This window comes from Oryctolagus cuniculus, chromosome X (genome assembly GCF_051225735.1).
Source record: "Oryctolagus cuniculus isolate XC-2025 breed Fujian yellow rabbit chromosome X, ASM5122573v1, whole genome shotgun sequence".
NCBI classification, from domain to species: Eukaryota; Metazoa; Chordata; class Mammalia; order Lagomorpha; family Leporidae; genus Oryctolagus; species Oryctolagus cuniculus.
Genome location: NC_142888.1, coordinates 45,813,444 through 45,830,069, shown reverse-complemented (window position 1 = coordinate 45,830,069; position 16,626 = coordinate 45,813,444). Strand labels below are relative to the sequence as shown.

Here is a 16,626-nt window from a genome sequence, read left to right as displayed (position 1 = left end):
AAGAGGGCAAGTGACTAAATTAGTGTCACAAAGCAGGTGTCTTTTTCCTGATTTTTAAATTTATTTTATTTTATTTTTTGACCACTGAAAGCCAGGGATATTTTAATTTATCTTCACAGTAAATCAAAGTCATAGAACATGTACTAATATTCAAGTTGTTTGAACACTTAAGATCTCTGCACCAGAAAATGGGAACAAACACCAAATATACACTTCATCACACTACAGATGCAAATTCACAAATTCATAAGCCTTTCTCCACAAGTAGCCTTACCCTCTCAGACAACTTCACTTGGCACACATTACACTCTCTGTTGGAAAAAACTGCTGGGTCCTGAACTTTTCAGGTCTGGAACTATTTTCCTAGAGTGATTTTTCCTTGGCTTCTTGTGACAGCCCTTCTCCCTTCTCAAATCTGAAAGAATCAAGTGCATAAATCATTTCTGTCTTGTCCCCTAGATATCAGCATCTGAGTAACTGACTGCTATGTTTCCCAGCAATGGAAACTGTGGTTAGAAGGAAACCTTAACCTCCCAAGGGCTTACAGATACAGATGGCAGGTGAACCGGGAGTTTCAACCCAGCTCAAGTCAGCTGCTCCCAGGAAAAGGTTCAGGTCCAGGGGCTGCCCCCAGGATTAGTGACTGAGGGGCATTCCCTAGGCACTCCTGGAGGGAGGCATGTTGGACATCATGCCCAAGCAGTTTTAGGAACCAAGATAAGAAAACGAAAGAAGAGTGGGTGGGTGGAGGTGACATCACCCTGCAACGTTTGCAAAGGGAAACATCAACCCAATGACGTTCTAATGTCCGCACTTAAGGTACATAAAATGAGGAGAGGCACACGGATATTTTGCACTGGAGGGTCGGGTAGGCATTTTCTGCTTTCCTCTCTTGTAAAATGGTCACCAAAGTACACCCTTCAGAGTGTCACGGTGATGTCTGACACTGCCTCTGAACTCTGCCAGCAAGTTCATCATCAGATGCCATCCCCAAACCCTGCCCCAAAAAGCTGAGCTGAGGAAAATAAGACTCATTTCTGACTTCCCCAGCTTGTAATGTGTACGGCTGGGGAGAAGGGAGGGACCCATGACCCCCAACCTCCTCGCCGTGTGAACGCCATAGCGCACCCCAGACTCTCCCGATCACCCTCGGTCCTCTCCACACAATCTGGGGACAGGCAGACTGCGCACACGCAGAGATGGAGACAAGGATCTGGTGCTGAGCTGAAGTCTCCACGTGCAGGGACGGGGCCTGTCGCCCGTGGTCCGGAGCCCCCCCAGCCCTCACAGGTGGGGTCCGCAGATGGAAGAGCTCACTTGGGGGAAGTCCAGGTCCCTTTATCTCTGGTTCTGGCAGGATCCATCCATCCCACGGTCCCCTTCTGGGAAACCTGGCCCCACACACTCACCACTTCCTGCTCGCGAGGTCTCTGGCTTCCTCTTCTCTTTAAATGTTTAAAATGTTTAAATGTTAAAATTTGCATAAGGTGAATAAATTGCATGTATTTCATATATACAAATTTAAGAGCATAATATTTCCCACCCTTCTCTCCCTTCTACCCACGCTCCTACCCTTCCTCCTCCTTCCTTTCTATTTTTTTCTGTTAATTTTTACTATGTTGTATTTCAGTTTATTTTATAACCACAAGCTTCACCCTCCACTAAACAATGAATTCAACAAGTAGTAAGCAGAGAAACCACTGTTCCTCAATAGTATAGACAGGGAATGTAAACAATAGTTTCTCTGTTTTCTCAAATGATTTGATGGCTAAAGAAGCAAGGCAGAGTCATAATTTGGACCCCTATTGGCTCCTGAACAGCATAATTATTAATAACTTTTTGAATAGTTTCTAAGGAAAAGATAACTTTTAGTAGGGTTGAACATGTAGACATGGGCATGACGAATATTCTTCAAAGACTTAACCTTTTTATGGACTCATTTTCCCAAATATAATTTTCAAAAACATTTATAATATAGTAATGTAGCTTTTCAGAGATTTTCATATTTCAACAGTTATGGATAAGAATTCCTGGTTTTCAATTTATGTATGATGCAGTTCCTATTTTCAAGAGTTAGTAGATACTTTACTGAAAGTATGTGACCTATGTTACAATCAGTTCAAAATAGAATTCACACTAAAAATAATGTCATTCTTACTTCATAAGGAGATCTACTCTCCCACGAAAGGATCCTGAAAAACGTGTTTCTGAAGGCAACATTTGTTTTGCAGGGTGTGTGTGTGTGTGTGTGTGTAGCCTGAGTGAGGCTGCAATGCATCAGCTCAGCTATATTGATATCTTTATTAAAGTCAGTTGTTTCTCAAAGAAAAGCCCAAATTTTTCTTTTTTAAAAGACTTATTTTATTTGAAAGGCAGGGTTAAAGAGAGAGAGAGAAAGAAAGAGAGAGAGAATGAAAGAGATTTTCCATTTGCTGATTCACTCTCCAAATGGCTGCAATGGCTGGAGCTAGGCCAGGCCAAAGCCAGGAGCCAGGAGCTTCAGACAGGTCTTCCATGTGTATGCAGGGGCCCAAGCACTTGGGCCATTTTCTGCTGCTTTCCAAAGTGCATTAGCAGGGAGCTGGATAAGAAGTAGAGCAGCTGGGACTTGAACTGGCATCCATTTAGGATGCCGGTGCTGCAGGCAGAAGCTTTACCCACTATGTCATAGTGCCAGCCCCAGTACTTTCTTTTTAAAAGAGATTTCTTTGCTTGCTTGCTTGCTTATTTCTTTATTTATTTTACTGAAAGAGGAACAGAGAGGGAAAGAGGGAGAGAGAGACAGAGACAGAGACAAAGACAAAGGGACAGAGAGAGAGAGAGAGAGAGCATCCATCCACTGGTTCTTTCCTCAAATAGCCACAACAACTAGGACTGGACCAGGCTGAAGATAGGAGCCAGGAGCTTCATCCTGGTCTCCCACATGGTAGGCTGGGGCTCAACTAGCTGGGCCATTTTTTGTTCCCTTCCCAGGCACATTATCAGGAAGCTGGATTGGAAGTGGAGTATCTGGGACTCAAGCTGGCCCTCTGCTATGGGATGCCATCACTGTAAACAGTGCCTTAACATGCTGTGAGACAACACTGGTCCCCCATGCAAAGCATATTTCTTATAGAGCAAAGACTAAAAACAAGTGATCAAAAGACTGGGCATTCCAAACGGTAGAGTTAGAAACATACCAGGGGATTCCAATTCAATCCCACCAAGGTGGCAGGTACCAATGCTATCTCAATAGTCCAAGTGATCAATTTCTGTTCACAATTGATCATAATGATAGGACTAAGAGTCAAAGGGATCACATAAACAAGACTAGTGTCTGCAAATACTAACTGATAGAATAAAAAAGGGAGAGAACGATCCAACATGGGAAGCGAGATACACAGCAGACTCATAGAATGGCGGATGTCCTAAACAGCACTCTGGCCTCAGAATCAGCCCTTAAGGCATGCGGATCCGGCTGAAAAGCCCATGAGAGTATTTCAGGCATGGAAAGCCAAGACATTCTGGCAAAAAAAATGATCTAAATGAAAGATCTCCGCGAGTGAGATCCCAGTGGAAAGAACAGGTCATAAAAGAAGGAGGTACCTTTCTCTGAAGGGAGGAGAGAACTTCCACTTTGACTATGACCTTGTCTAAATATGATCAGAGTTGGTGAACTCAAAAGGCTTCCATAGCCTTGGCAACTCATGACAAGAGCCTAGGGTGATTACTGATGCCATAAACAAGAGTGTCAATTTGTTAAGTCAACAACAGGAGTCACTGTGCACTTACTCCTCATGTAGGATCTCTGTCCTTAATGTGCTGTACATTGTGATTTAATGCTATAACTAGTACTCAAACAGTATTTTTCACTCTGTGTTTCTATGTGGGTGCAAACTGTTGAAACCTTTACTTAATATAGGCTAAACTGATCTTCTGTATATAAGGAGAATTGAAAATGAATCTTGATGTGAATGGAAGGGGAGAGGGAGCGGGAAAGGGGAGGGTTGCGGGTGGGAGGGAAGTTATGGGGGGGGAAATCCATTGTAATCCATAAGCTGTACTTTGGAAATTTATATTCATTAAATAAAAGTTAAAAAAAATTTTTTTAAAAAAGACTGGGCATTGTGGCCTAACAGTTTATGATGCCTACATCCTATACCAAAGTACCAGTTTAAGTCCTGGCTACTCTGCTTCTGATCCAGCTTTCTCCCAATACATGCTTGGATATAGCAGATGAGGGCTTAAATGCTTGGGCCTCTGCCACCAGGTGTGGGAAACCCAGATGGTGTTATGGGTTCCTGTCCAGTGCTCTTCCCATTACACTACACTACTAGAGAATAGATGTTCCAAGTTCATACCTGCATCCCAATGTTACCACCCATTTCCTGGGACCTGAATTTTGGAGAGGTTTTCCTCAAAGTGGCAAATGATAACCTAAGAAGTTTTTCCTCAGAAACATGTTATTATTGGGAAATATGTCTTACATGTTCTTCACTGAACCTTTCTCTGGAACAGGTACCAAGCTTGGCTTCTAAGTTACTTATTTAGTACAAGTCCTATTCCCTCTCTGGAATGCAGTTACTACTCCTGCTCTAAGAGGAACTTGACCAGACAGTCTCTGAGCTTGCTTCTACCTCAAACACCCTAGAATTTTATAAATCACAACACCAAAACATTCAATGAACTGGAGAGGCAGTTGCACAACAACAGATCACCTTTGAAAAACTGAAAGCATCAGGAGACATGGGCTGGTGTTATGGTGCAGTGGGTTTAGCCGCCCCTTGGGATGCCTGCATCCCATATCAGAGTACCAGTTGGAGTCCCAGCTACTCTGATTCCAATTCAGCTCCCTGCTAATGGACATGGGAAGGCAGTAGGCAACAGCACAAATATTTGTGTTCTTGCCACCAATGTGGGAGACCAGATGCAGTTCCTGGATTCAGGCATCAACTTGGGCCAAGTGTAACACTGTGGCTATTTGGGGAGTGCCCCCCCACCCTCTAATAACACATAAATAACTAATCTTAAAACAGCAGAAGATATGTCAAAAAATTAGAGTTGGACAAATGTTGCTTCTGTTTTTTTAAAACGATGGAATGATAAATCCAGAATGAAAAGCCCATTGAGCTTGACATCAATTGACTAAAAAACTCCAGAACAGATTATCAAACAGATGGTTTGTGAATGCTTGGAAAAGCAATGATCACCAGAGATTCAAATGTTTTCACTAAGAACAAGCTGTGCCAAAACAGTCAAAATTTCCTGTGTTTATGGGCTTGCTAAACTGGTAAATGAAAGGAAAGATGAAAACTTTAGGACTTTATCATTTCAGGAAACTTTCTGACTAAATGTGTTATGGCAAGCTACTGGGTAAATTCAAATTTCAACTGAATTGTATAATGGTCCAATTTTATGAGCCATTATACCTGCAGAGCACACCAAATGGCTTGGATAGATGACTTGCCATGTGGCACATGGTTTACACTCTTGTATAATCCATCTTTAATTTGTGTCAATGGTTTGGAAAAAGACACTGAAGGGAACTGGTATTGTGGCACAATTGGTAAAGCCTCCTCATTCAGTGCTAGTATCCCAGCTAATTCACTTCTGATCCAGCTTCCTGCTAATGTCTGGAAAAGCAGCAGCAGATGAGCCAAGTACTTGAGTCCCTGACAGCCATATGGAACACTAGGATTGTGGTCCTGGTTCCTGGCTTTTGCCTGCCCTAGACCTGTATGTTGCGGCCAAATGCATACTTTAAAAAGACACGGAAGGATTGCTAATCAAATTTGCATCTGGCACAAAACTGCAAGGAAGAACTAATCTAAGGGATGAAATAACAGGATTCAAAAGTCTCTTACTGAAACAATTGATCAAATTTTACATGACGCAATTTAATAGGAATAAATATAAGTTCTTCATGTCAACTTAAAAAATCAACCACAGAATTACAGTACGATTAAGAAGTGGCTTATGGGGCCGGCGCTATGGCATAGTAGGTAAAGCTGCAGCCTTCAATGCCTCCATCCCATATGGGCACTGGTTTGAGTCCTGGCTGCTCCCCATCCGATCCAGTTCCCTGCTAATGTACCTGGGGAAAGGGCAGAATATGGCCCAAGTCCTTGTGCCCCTGCACCCACATAAGTGACCCAGAGGAAGCTCCTGGCTCCTGGCTGCGAATCAACTCAGTTCTGGCCATTGTTGCCATTTGAGGGAGTAAACCAGAAGATGGAAGACCAACCTCTCTCTCTGCCTCTGCCTGTCTGTAACTCTGCATTTCAAAAAATATTTTAAAAAAAATGAAGTGGTTTCTGGTCGGTGGAAATGCTTTTGTGGAAAAGACCTTGGGAATTTAGAAGGCCACAAAACCTATGAGCCAAGATTAATATATTTGCTAAACAGGCTAATATCTTCTTAGGTTACATTAATGGAAAAGAGTATTATCATCATAGATGGTAATGGCTCATATGTACTCTCCACCTTTCAGATGATACCTCGAATTTGAGTTTATTTCTGTGACACAGATAAAGAAGAGCTGTTAAGAGAAGTGTGAATTGGAGTGGTAAAGGCACTCCAAACTCTATCATGGAGAGCTTTAGCTTGGACATCGTGAGATGGGAAAAGAAAAAACATGGATGTTTTCTTAATATGTCAAAGGAGAGGTTTGTAAAAGAAGTGCTTCAAATAATTCCCACAACTCTATAAAATTAGGATTACAAGTGAAAAATCTATTGAGTGCCTAGTTGTTAACAAACATTAGTGTGATGTCCATTACCTAGAGTAACAAAAACTTCCTCCTGGACTTCTACAATACCACAGAAGATAATGATCTGGGGACAGCACTGTGGCACAAGGGGTTTAAGCTGCTACCTGCAGCACCACCCTTCCAAATGGGCATTGCTTGAGCCCTGGCTGCTGCACTTCCAATCCTGCTGATGCACCTGGGAAAGCAGTGAAAAGTGGTCCAAGTATTTGGGCCTCTGACACCCATATGGGAGATCTGAATCAAGCTCTTGGCTCCTGGCTTCAGCCTGGCCCAGTCCCAGATATTGTGGCCATTTGGGGAGTGAACCAGCACACACAGAATCAATCAATCTCTCTCTCTCTCTCTCTCTCTCTCTCTCTCCCCACTTCTCCCACTTCTACCTCTGTTACTTTACCTTTCAAATAAATAAATAAATCTTTAAAATATTTTTAAATTTTAAAAGAAGATAAAGGTTTTTAGAGGGAATTTCCCTCCTCATTTTTGTTGCTCAATGATACACTGGTACTCAGGTCTTTTGACTCCCAATCCAATTCCGTTGCATTCCACCATAAGTTTTATCTCACCTGTTTGTCCACAGGAGAAAAATAACACAAATAACTCAATAATTCAAAAGGATGCTCCATCTGACTCATTATATAACTTTTATTTAAAATTACATTTTTATCACATATCTTATGAATAAGCACTAAAATGAATAAGGATCTTGTTTTTACTGAAGTGGAACAATCTTCTATAAATATTAAGTGGGGAAAATCCCAAGATTATAGAATAACTTGAGTAGTAGGTGTACTATCATTTACATTAGGAAAAGGGGAGGGATCACACAGGAATATAAATACATATATATAATATAGGAATATAACTGCATGTTTAAATCATATATTTGGATAGATACTTAGAAAACAAAAGATATTAGGGGCATGTTTTGGCACACTAGTTAAGATATCACTTGATATATTTGCATCCCATATCAGAGTGACTGAGTTTGTGTCCCAGTTACACTCCTAATTCCAGATTCTTGCAAATGCACATTCTGGGAGGCAGCAGATGATGATTCAAATACTTGAGTACCTGCCACCGACATGGAAAACTCCAACCAAGTTCTAGGCTCTTGGCTTCAGCATGGTCCAGCCCATACTGCTGAGGGCATTTGGAGGGAAGAGAGTGAACCAGTGGCTAGGAGATTTCTCCTCCTACTCCTTCTCCTTCCTCCTCTTCTTCTTTTATCTTTCTCTTTCTCCCCCCTCCCTTCTCTCTCACCTCTGTTTTTAAAATCTTAAACAGAAAGCTAGACATAATTGTTACCACTGGGGCTGGGAGGTGGGGGATGGCTACATAGTTGAAGAACAGAGGTAGGAGGGAAATAGTTTTAGAATTTTGAATGGTGAACTCATTGTTTAACCCAGCTATAGATATTTAATTAAAGGCAATGCTCATCTCAAATATTATTTCCTACCTGAACTTGCCCTAATTCTCACATGGTTGTGATTTCTCCCTGCATCTTCATAAAACTCCCAAACAAATCCTGCCTCTCCTTGAAGTTAAGAATAGTGCTTTTAAACAGCTTAGTCCTAATCCCATTCTTGCCTTCCTCCCAACACCTGAAGCTCCTAAAACTGTATTTTGTATATAGAAAGAACCAAAAGGATCACATAAACAAGAATAGTGTCTGCAAATACTAGCTGATAGAATCAAAAAGGGAGAGAATGAGCCAACATGGGAAGTGAGATACACAGCAGACCCATAGAATGGCAAATGTCCTAATTGCACTCTGGCCTCATAATCAGCCCTTAAGGCATGCGGATCCGGCTGAAATGCCCATGAGAGTATTTCAGGCATGGAAAGCCAAGACACTCTGGGGGGAAAAAAAACCTAAATGAAAGATCTCCACGAGTGAGATCCCAGTGGAAAGAATGGGTCATCAAGGAAGGAGGTACCTTTCTCTGAAGGGAGGAGAGAACTTCCACTTTGACCATGGCCTTGTCTAAAAATGATCAGAGTCAGTGAACTCAGGGGGCTTCCATAGCCTTGGCAACTCATGACAAGAGCCTAGGGTAATTACTGATGCCATAAACAAGAGTGTCAATTTGTTAAGTCAACAACAGGAGTCACTGTGCACTTACTCCTCATGTAGGATCTCTGTCCTTAGTGTGCTGTACATTGAGATCTAATGCTATAACTAGTACTCAAACAGTATTTTTCACTTTGTGTTTCTGTGTGGGAGCAAACTGTTGAAATCTTTACTTAATGTATGCTAAACTGATCTTCTGTATATAAAGAAAATTGAAAATGAATCTTGATATGAATGGAAGGGGAGAGGGAGTGGATAAGGGGAGGGTTGCAGGTTGGAGGGACGTTATGGGGGGGGAGCCATTGTAATCCATATTCTGTACTTTGGAAATTTATATTCATTAAATAAAAGTTAAAAAAAATTTCAAAAAAAAAAAAAAGAAAGAACACAGAAAACAATGATTGAGCTGGCTTAGTTTCCTCACATCCAGAGGCATTGCAAGTTGATGGATCTGACTTCTCTTCCACAAAAGAAGTAGTGAAATGGTGACTAGACTTTCAGGACTAAAAGAAAAGCAAAAAAGAGTCTTGTAGAAGCATGCTCATGGGTATCACCTAAACCATTTGACAGAACACTAATAACTAATGTAATGTGAAAAAAGAATGTGTAATGCACACACACACTGAATTCAGCAGTGAGACACAGGGGAGATTTTGACAAAAATAATTGGTTTAATGTTCCATTCGAAGGATGAGAGAAGCCAGGAAAGTGAATATAATTAACAGCATGTCAAATAAATAAATTTAACTTAGCCATAAACATTAGTTCCCTCAGCGACAGGGAAGGCAGGCAGGGAGAAAGACGTTTTCTTTCCCTTTCCTTCAAAGGATTGGTGGGGGGACTCTCACTGTTTGCTACGAAAAGACTCTGAGGAACGTCAAGGCTATAAAATGAGAAGCGAGACTGATGGGAAAAGAAAGAGGTAGGTGGATTTGGTGCATATTAGAGGAGGGCTTCAGAAGGTGGGCAAAACTCTACATCTTCAAGAGCTGCAAACTGCGATAGTTATATCTTCCAGAATTCTTGTTCTTTGGTGTCTGAAACTTTGAAGTTACAAATCTTGTCATAAAACTGGGGGAAAAATAGGGACCCCACACTCCAATATGAAACAAACCTTATTTCTCCTAATCAGTGATTGGCTCCCTACAGAAAACACCCAATGGAATAACCATGAGTCAGCTCTGCAGTTGCAGATGCCAACAGAACTCTGAATAGCAGGTTTGCTAAACACATCTTGTTTTTGCAAAGTCCTCAGTAAATGTAAATCCATGATGTGCTCACACCTCCAATCCCTTTCTTAGGCTATTTCTTCATTTCCAGCAATTGAGGCACCTCTCCTTCCCTCCTAGGCTACCTGAATTCTCATCATCCTGTAAGACTGAACTGAAATTTCCATCATTTCTGGAAGCTTCCTTTCTAACCAACATGATTTCTCCTACCTTTGACCACCTTCAAACTGTATTATCTGCATTAAGCACTTGATGTTTCTTTCCAGGAGGTATTAAGAGTATTTTCACTTTTCAGGAATATTGTTTTCCAAAGGGGAAAAAAATGAGACAACTTGTTGATAAGGAATGCAGTTTATTACTTTACATGACTAAGAAGATTAGGGTAGGTCTGTGCCTAGTCTGGGCAGGAGGTGCTGAAAAATGAAATTAATACCCAAGTAACTATAAAAGAAATAGAGAACATCAGGAGAAACAGAAATAAGTCTGGAGCTTCAGAGGAGACTGTTGTGTCAGTACAAACACTATATTATACCGCAGACACAACAAAGTGGCACCTGGAAAAGTACTCAGTTCCCTTTATTGAAGTTATGATTATCATAATGGAAGTCACATAACAAATGGAAGTGAAACTTAGAACCGATTACTTATTTACTGCAATTTATTTAATTTATTAGGCATTTGCCATGTGCCAGGCACTCTTCTCTGTACTGGACCAAGAACGTGAGACATGATATCTACTCTAACACAATTTACATTGAAGTGGGGAGAAATAGTTAATAAACAAATAAACACATTTGAGAGCAAGATCATGTCAGAAGTGATACAAACTACTATGGAAAATATGAAATATGGTAATGTGATGAAGAGTAAGCTTTTGGTTCATGAACTATTCTGGATGGTGTTATGGACTGAACACTTCTACTGCCGCCAATTCACATATTGAAATTCTAACCCCAAATATGGTATTTGAAACTGGGTCCTGTGGGAGAAAATTAGAGTTGCATGAAGTTTTGAAGGAGAAACCCTGGTTCAATAGAATAGTGTTATGAAAAAAGACACCAAAGTTTGTGCGCTCTCTCTCTCTCTCTTTTCACACTCTCAGAGAAAAGTTCAAGAGAGTACATAGTGAGAAAGTAGATTTGTGCTAGTCAAGAAGATAGTCATTTACAAGTCAGGCGAGAGCATTCTCCTGAAATCAACCATACTGGCACCTAAATCATGGACTTCCAAGTCTGCCTAACTTTGAAAAATAAATTTCTATAGTTTAAGTCAACCAGTAAGCAGGCTAATAGAGAAATGATGGTCAAAGAAGTCTTCTATATGCAGGTGATACTTGAATTAAGGCCTAAATGTTTCAGAGGAATAGCCATGTGGAAATTGAGATGCAGAACATTCCAGGGAGAAGTAAGAGATACTTCAAGGCCGAAACCAAAAAGCATCTTGGTATTTTAGAGGACTAGAAAGGCCAGAAATATTGGACAAGAGTGAGTGAGGGGAAAGAGAGCTAAGATAAAAATGTGGAGAGATTGGTACAGATCAAATCACATAGGGTCTTATATTCTAAGAGAATAAATGTAATTAGAAAGTCATTAGTATATTTTAAACAGAAAGATAATATTATATTATCTAAAATGTACAAAAATTATTTTTGCTGCTGTGAAATGGTGGCAAAAATCAGAAGCAAAAGAGAAGGTCAGAGGAAGTTGCAGGAGTTTTTGTGAAAAATGTAGTAGTGGAGATGGAGAGAAGTGACTGAATATGTGATTAGATATTATGGCACTTTAAAAAGTTCATGGAAAAATGGAATTAAAAATGGTTTTATTTTCGTGAAAAGATTTTTCAATATAGGTACACTTTTTCATAATATACATGTGAAGATCCATTGTACTGCTTCTAAATGACCAATTCTAAGTAAGGAAGGTTGATTAAAGTCTATAGAATGGGCCCTAGGTTTCTGGTCTAAGCAACAAAGATCTGATGATTACCTTACAAAGAGTAGGACTGATCGAGGAAAACATATCTTGATCCTGTTGAGATACCTATTTGACCTCCAAATGGAGATATCTAGTAAAAAAATGCATATGCAAATCTTGGACTTGAGTGGAAAGATGTTTTTTATTCTTTATTCTCTTTTCTGTTGCTCACTGCATGACCTACAGGTCCTTTGATTTCTCCACAGTAAAGCAAAAGTAAAAATCTCCTGTCTATTCATCCATTGTTCCCAGAGTTCAATACTGGTCTCAATTTATGGCATTCATAAAAACAGGAAGGTCCTTAGATCAGTTATCAAGATGAAGATAAGAAATTAATCATAAATGTGGCAACTCCTCTGAGATCAGTTCCTGTTCAGGAAAGATCACACAACTCAAACCTTATGTATCTCTGAAAGACAGATATGTGAGGAAACATAGGCAGGGAGTATACCAGAGAAAACCAATTAAGATGAATACAAAGGTGAATATATACTAATTCTTCCTCTATAGAAACTACATAGCTGAGTACTTGCTTTCTAAGGCACCATTGCTGGTACAGACACTAAATGATGTAGTCCTAAGCAATCAGAATTAAGGGAAATGATGCCAGAATTCTGGAAAAGCTCATATGTTTGAGTATCCAAAAAAGACAAATTTTAAAAATTTTTTAAATTTTATTTGTTATATAAGTTTCATATATCTCACATACACAGATTAGGGAACGTAGTGGGATCCCTACCACACACCCTCCCTCCCACCTACACTCCAACACCTCTTCCCCCTCCCTCTCAGATTCCCATTTTTAACCTTTATCATGATCTCTTTTAGAAGGACTTTCTCTTCTTCCTTCCTTAACTAAAGCAAAGATGGCTGGATCAGCAGCAATCATTTTGTTTTGTGAAGAAAATGTCAAGGGTATTTCAGTTCTGAAATCTGTACCACTAACAACCGCTTCATATTTCTTGATGCTGATAAAAAAAAAAATTTGATTAAGCCTCTAAGTTGGGTTTCACTTACAGCAAAATGCAACTCAAACTGGAACTGTTGTTAGGGTGGGGTGAGAATTCATTACAGCTCTCCCTGAATGTGAGTGTCACGTTCTTAATCATATCATATATACCATCCACCACACGGGGCACAATTCATAAGCAACACACAATACTGTAAACTAAGTGTAAGTGATGTGGTACAGATTCTTCGTTGTAAAAAGGTGTGGAAGTTGAGGCTGCTGCTGTGGCACGGGGGGTAAAACCCTGGCCTGCAGCGCTGGCATCCGATATGAGCTCTGGTTCAAGTTCTGGCTACTCCAGCTCCCTGCTGATGCACCTGGGAAAGCAGCAGAGGATGGCCCACGTGCCTGGGCTCCTGCACCCACGTGGAAGACCCAAAAAGAAGCTCCAGTCTCCTGACTTCGGATCGGCTCAGCTCTGGCCATTGTGGCCATTTGCAGGAGTGAACCAGCGGATGGAAGACCTCTCTCTGTCTCTCTTTCTCTCTGTAACTCTTTCTTTCAAACAAATAAAATAAATCCTTAAAAAGATTTATTAATAATAGACAGATCACTGAAAGTAACCATAGATTAAAATGTCTTGCAAGGTTTGAGTGATGCGGAATAAACAAAAGGATGACAAGAGGTCATTCTGTGTGGAAGGAGGTGGAAAAGAAAATGGGCATTATCTGTGCCACAATGCCAGCCCCCAGAATAGTTTTCAATACTTAAAAATCTGCTATGCTCTTCATATTTCCTTTAAATAAAATTTTAAAGCTATACAATACACAAATGCTAAAGAAAGATTATTAGCCAATGAATGAAGGGCTACCAGGACTACTGTTTCCTCAATCCCTTTATAATGGGTATGTGCTTGACAATTTACCTTAGATTCAAGTCCCCCTAAGATCCGTGTTCCTAACCTCACCATTTCTTTCCCAGTTTATTTTTATAAAATTTTTATTTATTGATTTTTATTTATGTGAAAAGTGAGAGACAGAAACACACGGGATGGGGAGAGAGAAAGATTCTGTGTCCTCTGGTTCACTCCCCAAATGCTCACAACAGCCAGGAGTGGACCAAATTAAAAAAAAAAAAAAAAAAAAAAAAACAGGAGCTAAGAATATGAGTCCCCCATGTTGGCAGCAGAGATTCAAGTACTTAAACCATCACCTGTTGCCTCCCATGGTATGCACTATCAGGAAGCTGGAACCAGCAGCGGAGCCAAGACTCAAACCCATGCTGGCATTAAAAGCCATGTCTTATCTGCTGCATGAAATGCTTAAACCTCGTGCTTGTTTGGTGCCCAGGGAAAGAGTTTGCTATACAACATTTAGATACACTTGGGATTCATTCCATTAGCCTCCATCACCCTCCCTCAACCTTCAGCAGACAGCAAGGAGCCTCAAGACTGTTTTGAGACAGAGTGGTGAGCTCATAAAGCCCAATACTGAGCAGATACTAATGATTTCCTTCCCAAAGCATGTGCCTGTGGACAGAGACTCTGGGTTCACTCAATATCAGGTAAAGACCTGCATCCTCATGGAACAGAATCATTTTGGTGTGTATTGCCACCAGCCCCTTTTTGGTCTGATGTACATCCCCAAGATTGCATAGGATCTGATGACTTTAAGATCCAAGTGTGATCCATCTAGTGCCTTCCTGTGTAGGTGAGAGGTTGCCTCTATCACACCTCCTATAACCTGATGCAAACAGAACTGTAGGATTATTTTGTAACTCAGTGCAGGCTGGTAAAACCCAGCATTGAGCAGATATTTAGTCATCATCCTCAAGCGAGAGCCTGCAGTCACAGCTTTCAGATCTGCTTCCTGCCACGCAAAGTTCCCTGGTCATGGTTGAGCAGTTTTATATACCACACAACACCACCAGTGGCAAGTATATGCAGCATTTGGCAGTGAATCCACCTCAGCAGCGCACATACCATAGCAGGGTGAGCTTGAGTGCTACCCTAGAATGAACAGCCTTGGTGGGTTGTGGACTCCAGATATGATCTAGCATGGAGGCATTTGAAGACACAGGACAAGGAGTTTGAGCATATCACTGACCCAGGAAGATGTTTGTAGGGATGGACTACTCGTTTTTAGGCACTTCCTCCATTCATACTGAATAACACATCAACTGCAGATTTGGGACAAATTTGAATTCCAGGAGTAATGTAGGACTGAATGAGTTAAAATATATCAACAGTGTACCTAGAACAAATCTCAATTTAGGGTGCTATCTAGTGCTGAAATGGCAGAAAAATCTATAGGCTCAGAGAAAATAAACAGACTACAAAGAATTTCTAGCATAATGGCCACAAATGAAGCCAGACTACTGCCTAATCCTTCAAGGTACAGATAACATCATGCACTGAGAAGCATCAAGAACTTCCAGGGAACCACAACTTCACCTACACAGCAAAATAGGATACCAGGAATGAACATCTAGGAACTGAAATTCCAGAGGCTTAGATGAAATTCTTATTCCAGAGGCTCTTTCAAAAGAGTTGTTTCAAGGAAATTTGATGAAATTCAAAAGAACACAGCTAACAATTCAGTGTTCGAACAGAGAGATTTGATAGAAAGATGGAAGTAATTAAACAAAATCAATAGTAATCCTCCAACTGAGAAGTACACTAAGTGAAAATCAAAATGTGATAGAGGGCATCAAATAGCAGAATGGGTCACACAGAAGAAGGAATCAGTGAGCTCAAGCACAGGCCAATTGAAAACAAAATTGAATGACAAAAAAGAAAGAAGAAGAAGTAAAAGGAATAAAGAAAAACTAGAGAAAAATTAAAAATACAAAAAATAAAGAAAAACTACAGAAATGAGTGTAATAGCCAAGTTATTGAGATTCAAAGGGGACTAGAAAATGTCAAAGGGATACAAAGCAAATTCCATAACAGATGTCAGAAATCTTGCCAAACTTAGAGAGAGACACAACAATCCAGGTACAGGAAAGTCAAAAGTTACCATCAGATTCAACCCAACCAAATCTATCCCAAGTCATATTAGGATCATGCTCTCCAAGATTAAAAACAAAGAGAGGATTCTCAAAGCTGCAAGAGAAGAAAACTTATATAACGTATAGCAGAATAGGAGAATGGGTTCAAATTCTCCTGACTGCAGAATTCTCAGAAGAATCTTTACAGCAGGATAGAGTGGGATGGGACTTTTACAGTACTGAAAGATAAAAAAAGAAAACAAAAATAAAAACATTGCAACCCAAAAATACCATACCCAGCCAAGCTATTACTCATACACGAGGGAGAAATAGACATTCCAAGACAAATAAAAGCTGAGAGAATTTATCACCACCAGACCCTTCTAATAACAAATGCTAAAGAAAGTTATTCAAAATGAATGAAAAACACGGTGTCTGAAGAAAATGTCTGACGGTAGAAAACTCATGGGTTAGGGGCCAGCAATGTGGTGTAGCGGGTAAAGTCACCACAAGCATCTCATATAGGCGCTGGTTCATATCCCAGCTGCTCCACTTCCAATCCACCTCCCTGATGATGGCCTGGGAAAGCAGTAAAAGATGGCCCAAGAGTCTAGGCCCCTGCCACACATGTGGGAGACCCAGGTGAAGCTCCTGGCTCCTGGCTCCTG

At 40.5% G+C, this 16,626-nt stretch overlaps 1 pseudogene; it reads left to right on the top strand.

The window, feature by feature from the left end:
- LOC100339270 (SWI/SNF-related matrix-associated actin-dependent regulator of chromatin subfamily E member 1-like) overlaps positions 1–16,626 on the top strand; it is a 68,335-nt pseudogene that overhangs the window by 40,161 nt on the left and 11,548 nt on the right.